This window comes from Mauremys mutica, chromosome 11 (genome assembly GCF_020497125.1).
Source record: "Mauremys mutica isolate MM-2020 ecotype Southern chromosome 11, ASM2049712v1, whole genome shotgun sequence".
In the NCBI taxonomy this organism is placed as follows: Eukaryota; Metazoa; Chordata; order Testudines; family Geoemydidae; genus Mauremys; species Mauremys mutica.
The window spans coordinates 47,973,248-47,990,839 of NC_059082.1; positions in this window are offsets into that span (position 1 = coordinate 47,973,248).

A 17,592-nucleotide genomic window follows, 5' to 3' on the forward strand; every position below is an offset into this window, starting at 1 on the left:
GGCTCTTCCAATTCCAGACCATGCCCTTTGGTTTGCATGGGGCCCTGGCCACATTTCAGTGACTAATGGACCAAGTTCTCCACCCCCATAGCTGGTATTCAGTTGCATACCTAGACAACATGATGATTTATAGTCGCAATTGGCAGAACCACTTGAAACACGTGACCACAGTGCTACAGTCCCTTGAAGAGGCTGGCCTGACAGCAAACCCCACTTAATGTCACCTCAGTAAGGATGAGGCCACCTACCTCAGGTACACATTGGGAAAGGGCACAGTCTGACCCTTGATTAGCAAGTTTCAGGTTCTCCAGCTGTGCCTCCCCCCTCAAAGAAACAAGTACACTGATTTCTAGGACTGGCTGGGTACTACCGCTGTTTTATTCCAGGGTTCTTCTCCATTGTGGCTCCTCTTTCTGATCTCCTCAAGAATGAGAGTCCCAAAAGGATCCAGTGGACCAGTGCCTGTGAGGAGGCTTTTCAAACTCTGAAAGCCCAGCTCTGTCAGGAACTCATCTTGTACAGCCCTGACTTCACCAAGGAGTTCTTGTTATAGACGAATGCCTCAGATGTGGGCCTAGGAGCCTCTGTATGTCAGGTAGTAGGAAGTAACAAACACCCCATACTATACATTATCCAGAAGCTGTACCTGAAGAAGAAGGCCTACTTCATAATCGAGACAGAAGCCTTATCGGTAAAATGGGCTATGGACTCATTCCGTTATTACATTCTGGGCACGCACTTCACCCTAGTCACTGACCTTGCCCCTCTCCGTTGGCTACATGCCATGAAAAACACAACCCCCGAATCATGAGGTGGTCCCTTTGCCTCCAGCCCTTCTCCTGCATCCAGCTCCGGGCTAGGAAAGCTCGTCTGAATGCAGACTTCTTTTCATGGGATGATGGAGAGCAGTTGGGGGGGGGGGTGTCTGACAGACCTCTAATGGAGTTATGGGAGGGAATATGTGAGGGAGCAGAGAAACTGCCACCTGGTATGGCAGGTGCGAAAGAAAACCTTTGGGTTCAGCTAGCCCTGCCCTGCTATATCTGCAGCAAATGCCAGGCCTGGAGATGGGGAGAAAAGAAGGGAGCTGGGCTCACCTGGGAGCTGACTAATGAGGAGGCAGGAGCTCTCTGTTTGCCTGCCTAAAGAGATTGGTGACCTGCCAGCCAGCACAGCCACTGGAAGCAAGTAAGCCTTCCCCTGCCAAAGGGAGCCTGCAGATAAGCTCCAACTGTGGGGCAACTGGACTAGTGGGAACAAACTTTTGTGAGACTTTAGTAGGAAGTAGCCCAGGAAAACTGGTCTTGACACACAAGTAGTAGTATATACCTCGATAGTATTCATCACCATGTATTTTTTACAGGTTTCCACGCCCCATTTAGGGCTTATATCCCACCCTCCATTCCCATTTCCGTTGGTGTCGAGGTTTGGCGACATCGGCCATTTTGAAAAAAATATAATTTTTTTAAATGTTTGAATAGGGGGAATGTTGCATGCTTGTGCTTTGATACATTTGGTTGATTGTTTAGAGAAAAAGGTTGAAAGAATAGCATGAGAGATCTTAAAGATTAATAAAGAAAGCTTTGGTTAGGTTTAGAGGGAAAAAGGAAAGAAAGATTATTAAAGAAAAGAAAAGTTGTTTGGTTAGATTTAGTAAGGAGAAATTATTTTTAAATAATAGGGAGGGAGGAAGGGAGGGAGGAAGGGATAGCTCAGTGGTTTGAGCACTGGCCTGCTAAACCCAGGGTTATTAATTCAATCCTTGAGGGGGCCATTTAGGGAACTGGGGTAAAAATCTGTCTGGGGATTGGTCCTGCTTTGAGCAGGGGGTTGGACTAGATGACCTCCTGAGGTCCCTTCCAACCCTAATCTCCTATGAAAGAGAGGAAAAATAAGCACAGGGCAAAGGAAAAAAAGGTTTTAGAGAATCAAAAAAAAAAGGCAATAAGAGAGGCTGTGTTACTGAACACATGCAGAGCAAAACCTCCTACGCCAGCAACCATTGGTAGTGAAATGATAGCTATTCTGGGCGGCGAACATTGCGAGCTAGCCCCGCCTTCAGTGGACCAATCCCTAGCTGTTTTACAGAATGCACTTTTTGAACCAATCCTTTCATACCAAGATTTTAAAACAAGTGTCCTTCAGAAACGGATTATTTGAAAAACTCTAGCCAATGAGCATTTGACTGTGTGTATAAAACCACATGTTTTTGTGGCCGGCAGTTTTAAAATTGGTAGCCTAGACGCAATGGCCATGTCCTTTTACAAGATGCCTACAGATGCCAAGAAGCCAGAATTGCCTGTGGGTGCCCCAGCTTGTGTTCAGAAGAGAAGACCCATTTATACTTATTTTGCTAAAGCGGAAGACCTGTTGCCAAACCCTGTTGCCAAACCCTCTTTCATCCTGAAATTGAACCGAAGAAACAGGAAGCCTTTATGGAGTCACTGCCAGTTGTAAAAGAGGAAAAGGATAGTGTGTGAAAAAATTTGTTGCCGGCTTTGGAGGAAGCAGACTCGAAGGCGGAGGTAAGCAGGGCTGGCTCCAGGGTTTTTGCCGCCCCAAGCAGCAAAAAAAAAAAAAGCCACAATCGCGATCTGAGCCACTACCGCCGCTGCTTCAGTCTTTAGCAGCAATTCGGCAGCTGGTCCTTTGCTCTGAGAGGGAGTGAGGGACCCGACACCGAATTGCCACCAAAGAGCCAGACTTTCCGCCCCTCTCCGTTGGCCGCCCCAAGCACCTGCTTGCTGGGCTGGTGCCTGGAGCCGGGCCTGGAGGTAAGGCCCTTTTTATAACAAATTGATGAAAAATTACAAATGTTTTATAAATATTTATGGTTAAATATTTTTGTTTTTTCAGTGGCAAGGACATGGCAACCGAGGGACGGTTGGAGGATAGCAATGTCGAGAACCAACCGATAGACCCCAAGTCATGGAAAGATGGCAACATTGTTATGGTAAAAGCAAGAGAAAGCTTTACCAGTTGTGAAAAAATTATTACATTTATGCTCTTAAAAATGATTTTTTTGTTTTTTGGACAGATAACCAAGTCAGGGACATACAGGATCACCTCTCTGGTGTGTGATGAGTGGCCGACAGATGCAGAGCCAGAAGAGCATGATGAGGTAAAAGCAGCTTAAATTATTCAAAAGAAAAGAAATATATCTATATAAGGTGGTGATTAAATGCTACTATACGGTTGTGCTTAATAATAGGTTGCTGAAACGATTACCGATGGAACCTCTGCCTATGGTGATTCAGAAACAAATGATACAGCCAGGGTTTGCAGCGAGCCGTCGTCAAATGTAGAATCAAAAGAACATGATGAGGTAAAATCAACTTAGAGAATCTTGAAAGAAATATAAATATATATATGTAAGGGGCGGTTTAAACAAGGCTATATGTTTGAGTTTAATAACAGGGAGTTGACACGGTGCCCGACAGCGCAACAGCCGGGGATGATGATGATTCAGAATAAGACGAGGGTATGATTGAGGTAGCATGAGTAAATTGTTTGCCTTTTTTATTTTTAAATGATTGCACCAAAGAATTTAAAACATGTTTTTTTCCCTCTGCTTTTGCCAGACATGTTCAGAGAATAAAGAGGGACGCCCTTTGAAAAGAATAACCATGATATGCACCCGCTGTTCTTGCATAAAGCAAGATTTTTTTAAAAAGACTGTAAAAAGTAAGGAGAGAGACTAGCAGAGCTGCAAAGATGACGTTATGGCCTATATTATTATTATTTATTGTAGTAAAAACCATTTACCACTGCTTGAAAAAAAAACTGTACCGCCTGAGCAGTAGACGCTCCCAATCCACTTAGTCACCCTTGTATCTTTCGGGGTTGCTCAGAAGTATTTCACCAGATTAGACATATTTCTTCTAAACTGATGTGGCCCAGATCCTAAATATAATTATAGCCAAAGGCTACAAACTGAAAAAGCTTAACATGACCACTGAAATTGTAATTGAAGTTGTCAAAATGATCAGGGAGGTTGCAGAGATGTCAGACCCGGTGGCATTGCTGGTAGACCTATCAAATAAGGTGGCAGCCAAAATTGGCCGATCAGTGTGTAGCAGGGATGGTAAAATGGATTCTAAAACTTTTTACATGCCAGGTCCTTACCCTAAAGTGTCAAAAAAAACCCTGAATATTGATTAAGATGCACTGTAAAATAAAAAAGCCTGTATAATCGTTTCCTTTGCTTTTGCATTAAAGTGTATATTTGTATCCTATATTACTTTGCTTCTGCATTAAATAAATGTGTATAGTCATATTGTATATTACTGTGCTTCTGCAATAAAAGCTTGTCTTTTAAAAAGGAAGATGTGTATAACCGTTTCTGAATGAAATAAAAACAAAAGCAAAAATTTGATCTTGTGTATACATATGTTTTAAAGTAAGATGGGTTAGACATGGTGAGGTTGCTAAAGAAAATTTATTAGTGTCCTGGAGAAGTTGGGAGTTTTGAGGGGTGTAAAACCCTTATTTCAGGCCGCTAAAAGACACCGTAAAACTTTGAGCAGCAAGCAGGTTGCAGCTTGGCTTGCGGATCAAGATGCTTACACTTTACATAAGGATTAAATTTAAAAGAAATAAAATGGTTGTGTCTGATGTAGATGCGCAGTGGCAGGCGGATTTGGTTGACATGACCTCCTATTCTAACCACAACAATGGTCGTACATATATTTTAATGGTGTCTAAATACACCTGGGCGATATCCCTAAAGGGGAAGAGGTGGCAAAGGCATTTAAAGCTATTTTTAGACAAGGCCGCGTGCCTCAAAAATTACAAACAGATCGAGGAAAAGAGTTTTTAAACAAAGCTTTAAAGACTTTGTTTAAGCAACATGGAGTACCAATAACGAAGTCAAGGCCGGGTTTGTGGAGAGGTTTAACAGAACTTTAAAATCAAAGATGTGGAGGTATTTTACCGCCTGTAGCACCTTTCGATACATCAATGTGCTGCAGGCCTTCATAGATGGTTACAACAGAAGTTATTACAGAACTCTCAGAGGATGCCCGATCGACGTAACACATGCGAACGTGCTGAGTGTATGGAAAACCATCTACAGGGACAGTTTTAAAAAGGCGCCGCGAGTGATTTTTTAAGAAAGGGTATAAGGGTTTCTAAAATGAAGGATACTTTTGAAAAGGTATATCAGCAAACCTTTACTGATGAAATATTTATTGTGTCTGGGGTTTTATTACGAGGACAGAGGCCTGTGTACGCATTACAAGATTACGTAGAAGAGGAAGTCACAGGCTCTTTTTACCCCGAAGAATTACAAAAAGTAAACCCTAACCAGGACTGCGTTTACAGGGTACAAAAGATTCTAGTGAAAAAAGGCCGGGAAAGGAACGAGTATTTTTTTGTGAAATGGAGAGGATGGCCTGAAAAATTTAACAGTTGGGTAAAAGCATCTCAAGTTCAAGACCTCTAATAAAGGGGGAAAAAATGACTGAATGAGGTTTTACATTACTTTACCTAGCAACGCTTCTGCGGGGGCTTTTCCTCAAAATACTAGTTCCAATTTTACAATATAACTGGCCAAGCCTTTAAATTTTATAGGTTACTGGGATGTCACTTTATCGGAAATACATTATTGTCACTCACGGAACACAATTTTTCACAATACACTGTTTGTGTTAGCATTGAAAAAATAAATTTGATCCTACAACATAGACGCCAGCTATTATTCAAGCATTTATCATTTAATAGAGAATATCAACAAGAACATCGACAAAGAGTCTGAAAAACCGAAGGTCAGTGTCATTTACAGCTTGGTTACTAGAAGGTTCGGTTAAAAGCAAACAATGAAAATTACTTTTTTTCTGCACGGGAAGAATTGGCAGCAATATTGGGAATGATTCCGAATCATCCGTGTAATATAGCACCACACCCTGTAGACATCATGGGAGTGTTAAACTCTTAATACGTGTACATGGACATAGTGGAACATCAGTTAGTGGGGGACTACTACGTGCTGCTGTTGCGCTGCATGCCCATCCACAGTAGCAACAACGAATTTATTACCATCACATATGACAAAGTGCATTACATCCCCGTGAGTGAGCAGCACATTGGTACCATTACAATGGAAATAAAGATGGATCAGAATAAACACGTTTCATTTAGTTTTGGGAAGATGATTGCTAAACTACATTTGAGCCCCAGGAAACTTGAAGAATGGTGACTATAAAAAACTACGGGGATCCCTTTTTGTATAGGAATTACTACAAGGCCCAGGCTGGTTATGCCTTACCGGGCTATCAAGGATTACTCGTCATGTACGGGGTCAGTTTAGGAGGGATATTCCACAGTCTTTTTAGAAAAGCCGTGCCGCTTTTGAGAAGGGGTTTTGAAATTATTAAACCCCACATGAAAACAGCCGCAAAAAATATAACCAGAGACGTAGCTAACCATGTGTCTAGCGCCATTATAAACAAAATAGGAGTGCACACGCCACAAGAAGGTTCTGGTTTAGTGGTGATGAGAAGAAAAAGAACAGCGTTGCACCAGCCTTTTAAAAAAAAAGCTGCCAGAAGACGCCTCAGCCATAAACCTAAAAGGCGCCCTAAGAAAGGGAAGCGGCGCATCGCCCGTGGTAAGAGGGATATATTTTAAAATGGCTTATTCATTGTGGCTCTGACAAATGCACCAAATCAGAACTGGATTTATTTCAAATAGCCCCAACACAAACCAGTATCCATGGGTGGCAAGTTTGTAAAAATTTTGGTGGTGCCCAGAAACCGCCCCCCAACTCTGCCCCCCCAAACTCCGCCCCCACCTGCCTAAGGCTCTGGGAGGGGGCTCGGCGGGGGAGGTCTGGGGTGCAGATCCTGGGCTGGGGATTAGGGTGCAGGAGAGGTGCAGGGTGCAGGCTTTGGGATGGAGTTTGGGTGCTGGGTGCAGGCTCTGGGCTGGGGCAGAGGGTGGGTGTGCAGGAGGGGGTGAAGGGTGCAGGCTTTGGGACGGAGTTTGGGGTTAGGAAGGGGTTTGTGGGAAGGGGAAGGGGGTACACCTTCTGGGGAGGGAGTTTGGGGATAGGAGGGAGTGCAGGGTGAGGGCTGTGGGGCTGAGGATGAGGGGTTCATGATGCAGGAGGGGGCTCAGGGCTAGGGAAGAGAGTTGGGCTGTGGGGTGAGGGCTGTGGATGAGGGGTTCATGATGCGGGGGGGCTCAGGACTAGGGCAGAGGGTTGGGATGTGGGGTGAGGGCTGTGGGGCTGGGGATGAGGGGTTCATGCTACAGGGGGGCTCAGGGCTGGGGCAGAGGATTAGGGTGTTGGGGGATGAGGGCTCTGGCTGGGGGATGAGGGGTTCATGATGCAGGAGGGGGCTCCGGGCTAGGGCAGAGGTTTGGGGTGTGGGGTGAGGGCTGTGGGGCTGAGGATGAGGGGTTCATGATGTGGGGGGTCTCAGGGCTGGGGCAGAGGATTAGGGTGCAAGGGGATGAGGGTTCTGGCTGGGGATGAGGGGTTCATGTTGCGGGGGGAGGCTCAGGACTGGGGCAGAGGATTAGGGTGCAGGGGGATGAGGGCTCTAGCTGGGGCTGAGGATTAGAGTGCAGGGGGATGAGGGGTTCATGTTGCGTGGGGGGGCTCAGGGCTACAGCCATGATACCCTTGCTATGCAGTTTTTGACAGGAAGGTTTCATAAAGACATGATGGGGGCCCACAAAAGCACCATTTTGGTCGGCGCAGGTAACGAGGGGTTTATGCACAGGGACAGACTAATGGCCAGCAGCAGGAGGCTGGATTTGTTGGGGCCTCTACACCGTGATTTGTTTTTTCAAGAAAAACTATTGCTGAATGGCGTGGACTTGAAAATTAAACGGATGCATAGCAAAGATATTTTTTGCCTCATGAGCGGGAATGCCAACCAGAATTATAAAGTTCACATTATTTCAGTGACCCTGTTTGTAAAATGGGTGAAAGTGACCCTGGGGGTCTGTTTGGGGCACGCTGAAGCTCTAATGATCACCAATGCTAAGTACCCAGTAGACGGGGTGGGCATAAAGGTGTTTAGCATTCTGGCCAGCAGTTGTGTCAGTAACCAGGAAAACCTCTTTTTGGGACAGTAACCCAAGCAGCTCGTAATCGGTTTTATAGATAACGAAGGCTTCAGCGGCAGCTACATTAAAAACCCTTTTAACTTTAAACATTATAACATTAATTTTGTGGCCTTGTATGTGGATGGTGAACAGGTGTCGGTGAAACCCCTATAACCCGATATTGAGAATGAAAACTGTGTGAGGGAGTACACGCAGCTTATGCAGGTGACTGGGAAATATGTAAAAGAGCGATTGATCCTGAATGACTGTGATGAATTTGCTCAGGGCTATATGCTGTACGCCTTCAATCTGACCCTGGACCAGGAGTGCACCGATCATTATTCTCTGAATAAAACTGGAAACCTGTTGCGTACTATTTCTGAGATGGCTGCTACCAGGTCTTCAGAAGCCGAGCAGAGAATAGCCTTCCTTTACTGCAGTTTGGCTTTGATGAGGAATCATAAAAGAGCCAGGTTTCTCTGCACGCAGCTAGACATGATTGTCAGAGGGATGTTCTTTTTAAAAATGGGAGTTTGATAAAAATAACTGTTTATGGTTTTGTTTTTTTTAAGGTGTATACACAAGGCCTTTTCAGCCACTCTGCTCATCAGTTCGCACTCTACTGCCCTGGCCTCAGGTGACCCGCCCTTTAAATGCCCCGGGAATTTTAAAAATCCCCTTCCTGTTTGCTCAGCCAGGTGTGGAGTGCAATCAGTGAATCTTTCCAGGTGACCATGCCTCCACGTGCCAAACGAGCCCCAGCATGGAGCAATGGCGAGTTGCTGGACCTCATCAGTGTTTGGGGGGAGGAAGCTGTGCAGTCCCAGCTGCGCTCCAGCCGTAGGAATTACGATACCTATGGGCAGATATCAAGGGCCATGCTGGAAAGTGGCCATGACCGGGACACGCTGCAGTGCAGGGTTAAAGTAAAGGAGCTGCGGAGTGCCTATTGCAAAGCCCGTGAGGGAAACCGCCGCTCCGGCGCTGCCCCCACAACCTGCCGTTTTTACAGGGAGCTGGATGCGATACTTGGGGGTGACCCCACTGGCAATCCGACGACCACGATGGACACTTCTGAGCGGGGTGGAGGAGAGGAGGAGGAAGGGTGGGAGGAGGAAACCGAGAGTGAGGGTGCTGCGGTGGGGGGAGACCCCCCGGAGTCCCAGGTGGCATGCATCCAGGAGCTCTTCTCAAGCCAGGAGGAAGGTAGCCAGTCGCAGCAGCCAGTACTTGGTGAAGGACAAGCAGAGGAGCGGGTTACCGGTAAGCGGCTTTTATTTTCAGGATGGAAATGTTTCGGGAGAGGAGGGGGGATTAAGGCTGCATGCATGCATGCCTAGATGTGGAATAGCCCATTGATGTGGTATATCACGTCGCGGTAACCTCCTCAAAAGTTTCAGCCAGAGCGTGGGCAATGCACCTGCGCAAGTTTATAGGGAGAGCCACTGTGGTCCTTGTCCCAGTCAGGCTAACGCATCCGCACCACTGTGCCGCGAGGGGTCAGGGGACCATTGCTGCACACAGGCAAGCTGCATAGGGGCCAGGGTGGAATCCGCATTGCTGTAGAAGACCTTCCCGCTCTTCCCTGGTGACCCGCAGCAGTGAGATATCTTCCAGGATTAACTCCTGTGGAAAATGTTGGGAGAGTGTTCAGTGCAGATGCCCCCTGTAGCTGTTTGCTGTCCCCAACGCACAGAAACCCCTGCACAGCCCTGAAGCAATCAGTCCCCCTTACTCACCATTTCGTGGCTCCTGTGGGTTATGTGCACTCTGTTTGGTATGGGAAAAGTATGCTAAGGTGAAGACTGTAAACTCCTTCACTGTGTGGGAATTACTGTCTGGATGAGATTATGAACAATGCTACCCCTGTTAACTGTTGCCATTTTTGCCTTTCGAAAAGCGACCTTGACTGCTGGACTGCCCGTCTCCTCGTCTGCACAGAGACTACAAAACCTCAGGAAGAAGCCGCGAAAAACCAAGGAAGACATGCTGACAGCAGTTATGGATCAGTCTGCCAGAGAGAGTAAAAACCTGCAGGACTGGAGAGAAGGGAAAGCAGGATCCACCAGAGAAACGCAGCGGCCAGGAGGAAAAGCACAAAGCAGCTGATAAGCATCCTGGCGCGCCAAGCGGACTCTATCCAGTCACTCGTAGCCATGCAGGCAGAGCAATACCGTGCTGGCCCCCCCCGGCCCAAAGCTCTTTCCCTTGTGCCCCAATGTCAGCTCCAAACCTCCTTCCCCAGCATCCAGGTTCTTACCTCCACCAGCTGCCTCCAACACCTGTACATTCACCAACCAGCCCTGAGAACTATGACCCTTACCCTCTGCACTCAACCCCCATCACCATGCAGTATATGCACCCTGAAGTGCAGCACTCATTGCACAGCACTCCAGACAGATCATATTCAAACCTGTGACTGTACAGTTCACCAACCCACCACCCTGCCCTTTTAGGTTCCCAAAATGTTTTGTGTCTGTCAAGGAAGTTATTTTCTTTTCAATAAAAGAATTCTTGGCTTTGAAAGCAGTCTTTATTATTGCAGAAAGTGAAAGATACCGTAGCCCAGTACAGAAACAGGCACTGCAAATCATTTTAGGGAAAACAGAATCCTACTAACATTGTAACCACTGCACTTCACTCCCATGCAAGGCAACAAACATTACTGTTGGCTTTCAGCCTCAAATTCCTTCCTCAAGGCATCCCTAATCCTTGTAGCCCTGTGCTGGGCCTCTCTAGTAGCCCTGCTCTCTGGCTGTGCAAATTCAGCCTCCGGGACTTGAACCTTGGTGGTCCATGCCTGACTGAATGTTTCACCCTTCCCTTCACAAATATTATGGAGGGTACAGCACACGGATATAACTGCGGGGATGCTGCTTTCCCCCAAGTCTAGCTTCCCATACAGAGATCTCCAGCGCCCTTTTAAACGGCCAAAAGCACACTTCACAGTCATTCGGCACCGGCTCAGCCTGTAGTTGAACCGGTCCTTGCTCCTGTCAAGCTTCCCTGTATAGGGTTTCATGAGCCAAGGCAGTAACTGGTAAGCGGGGTGTCCAAGGATCACAATGGGCATTTCGACGTCCCCTACTGTGATCTTCCTGTCTGGGAAAAAAGTCCCTGCCTGCATCTTCCTGAACAGGCCACTGTTCCGAAAGATGCATGCATCATGCACCTTTCCAGGCCAGCCTGTGTTAATGTCAATGAAACACCCACGGTGATCCACAAGTGCCTGGAGAACCATAGAGAAATACCCCTTCCGATTAACGTACTCGGATGCTAGGTGGGGGGGTGCCAGAATAGGAATATGCGTCCCATCTATCGCCCCTCCACAGTTAGGGAAACCCATTTGTGCAAAGCCATCCACAATGTCCTGCACGTTCCCCAGAGTCACGGTTCTTCTTAGCAGGATGTGATTAATGGCCCTGCAAACTTGCATCAAAACGATTCCAACGGTCGACTTTCCCACTCCAAACTGGTTCCCGACCGACCGGTAGCTGTCTGGAATTGCCAGCTTCCAGATTGCAATAGCCACCCGCTTCTCCATCGTCAGGGCAGCTCTCAATCTCGTGTCCTTGCGCCGCAGGGTGGGGGCGAGCTCAGCACACAGTCCCATGAAAGTGACTTTTCTCATCCGAAAGTTCTGCAGCCACTGCTCGTCATCCCAGACTTCCATGACAATGTGATTCCACCACTCAGTGCTTGTTTCCCGAGCCCAAAAGTGGCATTCCACGGTGCTGAGCATTTCCGTGAATGCCACAAGCAATTTAGTGTCACACGCGTCAGGCGACTCAATATCATCGTCGGCAGTGATGAGCTGCCAAAATCTTAAGAACCGGTTCCCTACTGGGTCTTCGGCGGCACGGCTCCGGCGGCTGAAGGACCCACCACCGAAGACCCGGTAGGGAACCACCCAGTGAGTACACCCCCCACCCACGTCCTGCCCCCCCTCAGAAACCACAACCCATAACCCCCCCTGCCCTGCTCCTTGTCCCCTGACCACTCCTTCCCAAGACCCCCAACCCTAACTCCCCCCCAGGACCCCACCCCCTGCCAAACTTGCCCTGCTCCCTGTCCCCTGACTGCCCCGACTCCATCCACCACCATCCCAACAGACCCCAGGAACTCCCATGCGGCGCCTACCCAACCCCCCCTTCCCCATCCCCTGTCTGCCTCCCCAGAACCTCTGCCCGATCCAACCCCTCCTCCCCCGCCCCAGTCCCGGCCCTGGCCCTGGCCTCTTACCCCTGCCGGCTGGAGTTGGGGTTGGGGCCGGGCAGTGGCTGGAGCAGGGCCGGGCGGCGCCTGGAGTCCTCATCGCGCCCCACCCTGCCCCAGCTCACCTGCAGGAACGGCGCCCGACCAGGAACCACGGCGCCCGGCCAGGAACTGCGCCGCCCGGACCCAGGCGGCCCAGACCCAGCCAGGAACCGCGCCGCCCAGCCGGACCAGGCCAGGAACTGCGCGGCCCAGACCCGGGCAGCCAGGAACCGCGCCGCCCGGCCCGGACCCGGCCGGCCAGGAACCGCGCCGCCCAGCCAGGAACCGCGCGGCCCGGACCCGGGCGGCCCAGACCCGGCCAGGAACCGCGCTGCCCGGCCCGGACCCGGCCAGGAACCGCACCGCCCGGCCAGGAACCGCGCCGCCCGGACCCGGGCGGCCCAGACCCGGCCAGGTACCGCGCCGCCCGGCCGGACCGGGCCAGGAACTGCGCGGCCCAGACCCAGGCAGCCCAGACCCAGCCCGGACTCGGGCAGCCAGGAACCGCGCCGCCCGGCCCGGACCCGGCCGGCCAGGAACCGCGCTGCCCAACCAGGAACCGCGCGGCCCGGACCCAGGCGGCCCAGACCCGGGCCGCCCGGCCCGGACCCGGGCGGCCCAGACCCGGCCAGGAACCGCGCCACCCGGCCCGGACCCGGCCAGGAACCGCGCCGCCTAGCCAGGAACTGCGCGGCCCGGACCCGGGCGGCCCAGACCCGGCCCGGACCCGCGCTGCCCGGCCCGGACCCGGGCGGCCAGGAACCGCGCTGCCCAGCCCGGACCCGGCCAGGAACCGCGCCGCCCGGACCCGGGCGGCCCAGACCCGGGCAGGAACCGCGCCGCCCGGCCAGACCCGGGGAGGAGCCGTGCTACCTGGCCGAGGTCGCAGCTAGACCCTGGGCACAGGAGCCCAGCTTCCCGACCCCAGAGTCTCGCTACGACCTCCGGAGCGGCGCGCCGCCTGGAGCCCTCCTCCCACTGGCACCCCCGCCCCCAGCTCACCTGGTGGAAGCGCTGCTTGCTTCTCAGCCCTCCCAGCTTCCTGCGCGAACAGCTGATTCGCGGGAAGCTGGGGAGGGGGAGGAGACGCCGGAGGAGCTTCAGCAGAGGAGGCGGAGTGAGGTGAGTTGGGGCTGGGGGAAGGGTACACAGCTGCTAGAGCTTTAGTTAAATTTAAAAGCCCTTTTGGAATTAGTTGTCCCTCCAGGAACAACCGGTTCTAAAGGGGGCTTCTAAATTTAACAACCGGTTCGCGCGATCCAGTGCGAACCGACTGCAGCTCATCACTGATCGTCGGACTCCTCACTGTCACTTTGGAGCTGAAGGAATAGCTCAACTGCCAAACGTGATGTGCTGGCGACATTCATCAGCAAAGTCCTCAGCAGCTCGGGCTCCATTTCCCACAGAAATCGCGCTTCACAGAGACTCACAATGGCACCAAACGTGGACGGAAAAACTGTGACTGCTGGGATGTGAAGTGATGCACCACGGGACGTTGGGACAGGAAGCGGAATGACCCGCACCCTTCCGTCCCCTTCCCACGACCCACGGCACCAAAATGGGACGAGGTGCTCTGTGGGATAGCTGCCCACAATGCACCTCTCCCAACAGCGCTGCAAATGCTGCAAATGTGGCCTCACTGCAGCGCTGGTAGCTGTGAGTGTGGCCACACACCAGTGCTGTCCCTACACAGCTGTACGAACACAGCGGTAACTCCCAGCGCTGCACATCTGCAAGTGTAGCCAAGCCCTGATTCTGGCCTGCATATTTATACCTGCCTCTGGAAATTTCCACTACATGCATCTGACGAAGTGGGTATTCACCCACGAAAGCTTATGCTCCAATACATCTGTTAGGGCTTGGCTACACTTGAAACTCCAAAGTGCTGCCGCGGGAGTGCTCCTGCAGCAGCACTTTGAAGTGCGAGTGTGGTCATGGTGCCAGCGCTGGGAGAGAGCTCTCCCAGCGCTGCAGGTACTCCACCTCCCCGAGGGGATTAGCTTACAGCGCTGGGAGCCGCACTCCCAGCACTGGGGCACTGTTTACACTGGCGCTTTGCAGCGCTGTAACTTGCTGTGCTCAGGGGGGTGTTTTTTCACACCCCTGAGTGAGAAAGTTGCAGAGCTGTAAAGCGCCAGTGTAGCCAAGGCCTTAGTCTATAAGGTGCCACAGGACTCTTTGCTGCTTTTTAAAGATCCGGACTAACACGGCTACCCTTCTGATACCTGATTATTAATATCATCTAGCAAATTTTCAATAGTGGTGTCAATGGCCACCATGGCCTCTGGACAGAGTAATGGGGGTCACAAATTAGTGAAAAAATTTCTTGAAAATATTCGTAAGCATTAAAATATTCATAATACAGCTGAGGAGGTGTATTAGGAGTGGGAGAATCTGTACTTTCAGAAGAGGGGGTCTATGTCTATTTCCCTTTCTTGGTTGAGTGGGGTCGTTTTCATAAAAAAGCTCTGGCTTTTTAAAGTTTCTTCCCCAAAAGCCTCCTCAATCTTTTAGATTTTTTCAACTTCCCCTACCCCCACAACCCCTCTTAATGTTTTTAGGTTTCATGTTTAGTCCCACCCTCCCTTCCTCCTTCAACACGCTTTCCACCTTTTCAAACAGTGCATGTGTATCTTATCTTTTGGTCTAAAACCACCCTTTCTTCTGGAGAATGTTGCTTTTGAAACACCTCAAGAATTGGCTTTGAAAACTTTTTATCTAGTAAACACTTAAGAGATGTACAAACACTAAACAGCTTATTACAAACACAACTGATGCAGCAAGACCTACAGGTAGGTTGTTATTTGTAGCAATGGTTCTGTGGTGACCAGAATCAGGGGGGGCTGTGGCAGGGCGATGACTCACTGGCACAGTGCCTCCTGCTGGTCATCCAGGGAATTAGCTCCTTCCAGCCCAGAGCACCCTCTACAGGCCGATGTCACGCCTGCCGCTGGCCCCTGTGTCTCTCCCAGACCCCGGTGCCCTTTGTCCAGGGGTTCTGCCCACCACAGTACCCCCTCACTGTGGGTCTTCTCTCCTGGGGGAACCCCCTATCCCCACCTTGCCTCAGTGGCTACTGCCAGTCTCCGTTTAGCCCCCATTCACTGGGGCAGACTGCAGTCTGTTAACCACTCACCATTGGCAAGGGTGGGTCGGACCAGCTGCCTCTGCCTATTCCTGAGCTGCCCCTCTGCAGCCCTAGTACCCTTTTGTGGACCCTTAACTTGGCCTGCAGCCTGGGGCTTTGCTAGGCTGGAGCTCCCCAGCTCCCTCTGCCCTTCCCCAGCACTGCTCCACCCTAGGTACCCTCCTCAGCTTCCCAGACAGCCAGGTCCTTCTCTCTCTAGGGAGCTAGAGAGTGTCTCCTTGTCCTTCTGGCCCACCACCCTCTTATAAGGGCCAGCTGGGCCCTGATTGCACTGGCTACAGCTGTGGCTGCTTTGCCAATCAGCCCAGCTTTTCTCCTGCCACCACTGTCTCCCAGGGCTGTTTTAAAGCCCTTCAGGGCAGGAGTGGGGTAACCACCCTGCTACAGGTGCTGACACTTGACCCTGCTCAAGCCCATGCCTGGACACTGTTGCTGCTACAGGGTTGTTTGCCTTTACCCTTTTTAAGGTTGATTTCTTCTGGGCTGTGATGGCATAGGGTTGCTCAGAACTAGGGATTTGACCCCTTTGCATCGCTTACCAATGTCCCTGGAAGCTTCAGAAGTAGATTTCTTGGAGGTGCAGGGCTGTTCAAAATCGGGGGGTCTGATCTCCTTTTTCTCACCCCTGGAAACTGTCGCTGCTTTAGAGGACAGTTTCTTGGCCCTTTTTAAGGATGGTTGGCTCTGTGTAACGAAGGTTTTGGATGTGCAGGGCTGTTCAAAATCAGGGGGTCTGATACTCTTGCTTCCAACCCTGGAAACTGCAGCTGTCTCAAAGGGAAATTTCTTGGCCCCTTTAAGTGAGATCCCTTTCAACATTTCTTCTTGTGGGATAACATTTGATAAATCTGCCAATATACACCTCTACCCCGATATAACTCTGTCCTTGGGAGCCAAAAAAATCTTACCGCGTTATAGGTGAAACCGCGTTATATCGAACTTGCTTTGATCTGCTGGAGCATGCAGCCCTGCCCCCCGGAGCGCTGCTTCACCGTGTTATATCCGAATTCATGTTATATCGGGTCATGTACATAAACAAAATGTTTTTAACACATAATCCCATATGTTCTTTTTACTAACAGCCAGAAATATATCCCCCATATATATATTTCTAAAGCTTTTACACATAACCCATCCCGTGACGCTGAAACACTTTATATAGTACTGGTGCTGAAAAACTGTGTTCAAATACAATGTCCAAAAAATTTTTTTAAAAAATGCTATTCTGGCTTATGCCACATGGGTGCAGTACAGCTCCAAAATTCTCAACAATTGCCAGCAAAACTTCTCTTTTTTTTTTTTTTTTTTAACAATAAACCCTTTGGGGCAAAGGCAACTTCTTTTTTACTAACAGTAACAAACATAGCCCCAATATACATGTTAATGCACAACCCCTGGAGGGGGTGGGAGGGAAGGTACACTAATTCCAATAACCGTTATTTCAAACACATTAAAAAAAACAGCTCATACCGTCTTCTGTAATCTCAGGAAAACCTATCTGTTGATTTTGACTGCCATCTTGTTCTAAATTAAAAAAAAAATTAAATCCTTAAAACCATTTCTTTTAAAAATAAACCATAATTGTGTAACACTTTAATCAGCTTACCAAAATTTAAAACTTCTAGTGCAGAATCTGGTATGTCAAGGAAAAAGGTATTGTCCTATTTGAAAGAAAAAAAAATAAACTTTTAACTAAACCCAACACATGCATAAAACAGTGGTGGCACACACACACACACAAATAGTAATTTTTCTTACCGTGTCGTTGCTCCCCATGACAACAGAAATCTTGTATCAGCAATATTTCTTTGACAGCCTCCTCTCAGGCCAGCTGTACGCTCTGGTGATCGAGCCCTTCTTCTGTCTCGTCCGCTGGAGGCTGATGGGGTTGGTGCTGCGGGAGCCAGAGCTGCGGGTGGTCCAGTCGGCGTACGCCGACGACGTGCTCCTCGTGATCCAGGACCGGGCAACTTGATGCGGGTGGAGGCTTGCCAGGCCGTCTACTCGGCAGCCTCCTCTGCCTGGGTCAACTGGGTCAAGAGCTCTGGCTTGGTGGTTGGGGATGGGTGGCAGGTGAGCTCCCTCCCACCATCAGGCCATCTGATGGAGCGCGGGTCCGCTGATTTATCTTA